This window comes from Lontra canadensis, unplaced genomic scaffold (assembly GCF_010015895.1).
Source record: "Lontra canadensis isolate GAN:19392208 unplaced genomic scaffold, GSC_riverotter_1.0 scaffold2, whole genome shotgun sequence".
NCBI lineage: Eukaryota > Metazoa > Chordata > Mammalia > Carnivora > Mustelidae > Lontra > Lontra canadensis.
Window position 1 is genome coordinate 65,694,468 of NW_022630996.1, and position 3,725 is coordinate 65,698,192.

Here is a 3,725-nt window from a genome sequence, read left to right on the forward strand (position 1 = left end):
TGATCCAAGTATTTCCTATAAATGTGATTTCTGTAGCAGGTAATTTGGGACTTTTTAAAGACTTCATTGCATTTTTCTTTTATGTGAACTCTTATGTCTCCTCATTCATTCTGAGTTCTGCCCCAATCTTATATACGGTCTCTGAGAAATCAAGGTTATCTCTTAAATTGATCAAGTTACTCATAGAGTAATGTTGTAAAGAACAATTATAGGGGTTTTGCTACGTTTTGTCCATTTGTAGCACTCAAACATATTTTGAAAAGTCAAGTTGATTGTTTGGTAAACTCCCAGTTGTGTTGGGCCATTTCTTCTTTCTGGAAAAGTACTCCTGAGAGTTGGCTTGTGTCAATTCTTACAGGCAGGAACACCTGTTAAACTATTTTCTTCTTGTCATTTACAAATGAGTTGTAGTTGTTGTTATGGTAGTTTTAAAAGTAGCATATTTTCTTTTTATTCTCTTCTTTCTCCAAAACCTGTCTCAGGTGATCCTGGCATCATGGACTATGGCAGTATCATGGTGGGGTTTTTTTGTGTGTGTGTGTTTTTTTGTTTTGTTTTGTTTTGTTTTAATACCTCTTCAGCTTCCTTTTGGCTGGGATGATCATGTGGAGGTCTGGAACCATCCATAGGCACATCGGTTTAAATAACTAATCGGGCTGAAACCTCACCTCCATGTAGTACTCCAATTGTCTCCTATTTTCCACTTACCTAGAAAGTTCTCATGTTGAACATAGCTCAGTCCAACAAGCTTTTCCTTGATACTTTTATTGTCTGCATATTTTTAATCATTTCTTTCCTGGCTATGCTGGTAATTGACATTTGCCTTCCCAGACTGCCTTACCAATCAGACCAAGGAAGTTGATCTCCTGGTTCTGACCACTTCCAGTAATTGCTTTTGGGCACCGGAGTGACTGCTTTTCTGTCTGTTGTATTATTAAAGAATTAATTTCCCACTGGCTTCTTGTACTCAATACAGTTAATGCAGTGGGATTTTTTTTTTTTTTTAAAGAGGGGAGGGTAAAAAAAATGATAATAAATAAATCTTTCTAATTAAAAAAAAAGGCAGCAAGATTAAAGGAAGGGGAAATAAATTGATATCAGAAATTCTGCTGCTTTCCTTATATTTCTATCTTGTACTCACTTTGGCAGCACATGTGCTAAAATTGGAATAATATGGGGATTGGCATGGCCCCTGCACGGGGACGAAACATAGATTTGTGAAGCCTTCCGAAGGTTTGTCTCTTCCCTACAGCATATGGTGAAAGGCCATTCTACCAAGGAGAATAGAGATAATTAAGTAAATAATACTTTGTTTAGTTTTCTAATTGATTTTTATTGATGGATAATTTTAAGACCTAATATGTTGATTGCAAGTATATCTTGGCTTTGGAAGGATTGACCATTTCTTCATTGATACTAGGAAGAAATAAAATATAATCATACGGACTAAAATATTTGCACAGAGAAAATAAGGGCTCAAATTAGTGGTAGCACCTTAGTTGAAATAAATGGCAAGCCTCAATGTTAGAAGGTTAGGTTGACGTTAATTTGTGAAGTTGCTCTTTGGTTCCTTTCATTGGGTGGTGATCTTATATAAAAATGCAGAAATAAAGATAGAGCACTGGGGTCATATGGGATCACCTTCTTCTCCAGAATCTAGAGGCAATTTTAGAATAATAAAAGCTTTATCCTCGCACTCTGAGTGGGTAGGATGAGGATGGGTAGAATGACTTTCTTTTTCTAGAAATGAGTAAATTAAAATGGAAACACTCTGTGGGTTCCTAAAGTCTGAATACCACTGTAAGAAATTGCTCTTCTTTAAAATATAATTCTCAGGGGCACCTGGGTGGCTCAGTGGGTTAAGCCTCTGCCTTCGGCTCAGGTCATGATCTCAGGGTTCTGGGATCAAGCCCTGCATCGGGCTCTCTGCTCAGCAGGGAGCCTGCTTCCTCCTCTCTCTCTCTCTCTGCCTCTCTGCCTACTTGTGATCTGTCAAATAAATAAATAAAATCTTTAAAAAAAAATAAAAAAATATATATAATTCTCATTATTAAAAATTGCCATAATTTAAAAGCCCAAATGGAGTAAAAATACTATTTTTGGCCAGAGAAAATTTATTAAAGTATATATGATGGCAAATTGGTAGGAGATGAGTTTATAGGAATTGAGTAAATTAAAAGTAAGGTTGCTGAAGGATTCCCTGCATTTGTACTTCAGCTCTGGGATTCAGTGAAAAAAACAAGTCTTCAAAGTTCAGTCCTTTCCTCATACCTTTTGACTTTCCAGAGACTTCTATGGTGGTATTAAGCCTAGATCTACCTTCTCAGAGCTGGAATCTCATCCAGAAAATGACTCTCTCCCAGTCTTTCTCGTAAGAGCAAACATCCTTATTTTAAAGGTAGCTGTTAAGGGCTACTGGTCCCTTTGGAAATTTTCTGATACTTTTATGTGGAGCCTATTTCATGGGGATCTAGGTTGTCTTATGAGGAACAGAATGATAACACAAATGATTCACTATCTAATGCTGAAATGTCAGACATCTGTAGCAGATTGACGAAGGGAAGACTTAGGGATATGAGAGCTTTGGGGTATTTTAAATCAAACAAATAAATAACCTCTTTGGACTTACTATGCATGCTTCCTAGACTGTGACCAGCTGAAAGTGTTACTGGTTCTAGAAAGCGATACTGTGCTGAATCATATTCAGAACTGTTGCAAATTATTACGTTAATAATTCCAAGTGAATCTTGCTTCATGTTATCCATGTCCCTGTATAGCCCTCTCCTGCATTCACTCTGGGTTCGATCACGTGAATTGATTGGGCCAGTGGTTCATCAGCAGATACAAACACAGGTAGGAGCTTGTACTTGCACATTGTGGTTTCTCTCTTGAAGCCCAGGATATCCAAGATAGCCTGCTTTATAAGCCAGGTAGAGGAAAACCAAGGCACTCAGATCAACAGCACCAGCCAACCACCAGCATGTGGCCCAATGAAGTCAACCAGCCTTCTGCTGACTTGCCAGCTTATTGCATCTGCATGAATGAGTCTAGTAAGCACAGCATGAAGCCAAGACAACCCTCTCTGATTGGGTTTTGCCTAAACTGCCAGTCCAAACAACTATAAACAGATAACTGGTTCTCGTTTTAATCTAGTAAATTATGGAGTGTGTTTGTTTCTCAGCTCTCGATAACCAGTCAGCATCCGCTAGAAAGTGCATTTGTGGGATACCCCAAACTGGGTGACTTCTTGTAATTATACACAGAACCACTGCTTGGTAAATTACATTCTCTGAGAGTCAGTTGGTGAATAAAAAATAGGAATAATGTTAGTATCCTTCTGTTTATATATATATTTTTAAATTTACAGAGGTCATTTAGTTTGTTCCTTTTCCAGTTACAGAGATAGATACTTGTGGGATTAAATGACTTGCTCAAAGTTGCAAAAAATTACCAGGAGGCAGAAATTGAATTAGCTTTCTTTTATATAAGTAATAAATATTTTGATCTTAAATGATATGGGATAAAACGAGGGTAATTTGCATTAAAAAGAGCAAAAACATTAAGTATCCAGGATTAAACTTGACAAACTTGACAACAAAGGAAAACACTAATAACAGGCTTTATTGGAGGATGTAAGAGAAGACTGGAAAAAGTAGACAGGCCTGCCAGTTTTCTGGAAAGACACGATATTGTTCAGATGCCACTTATGTCCAAACCCATACACT

At 37.3% G+C, this 3,725-nt stretch overlaps 1 non-coding gene across 1 annotated transcript; it reads left to right on the forward strand.

The window, feature by feature from the left end:
- The first annotated feature begins 1,133 nt into the window (after positions 1 to 1,133).
- LOC116878855 lies at positions 1,134 to 1,237 on the forward strand. Its single transcript, XR_004384897.1, has one exon. It is a non-coding gene; the product is annotated as a U6 spliceosomal RNA (small nuclear RNA).
- The last annotated feature ends 2,488 nt before the right edge of the window (positions 1,238 to 3,725 follow it).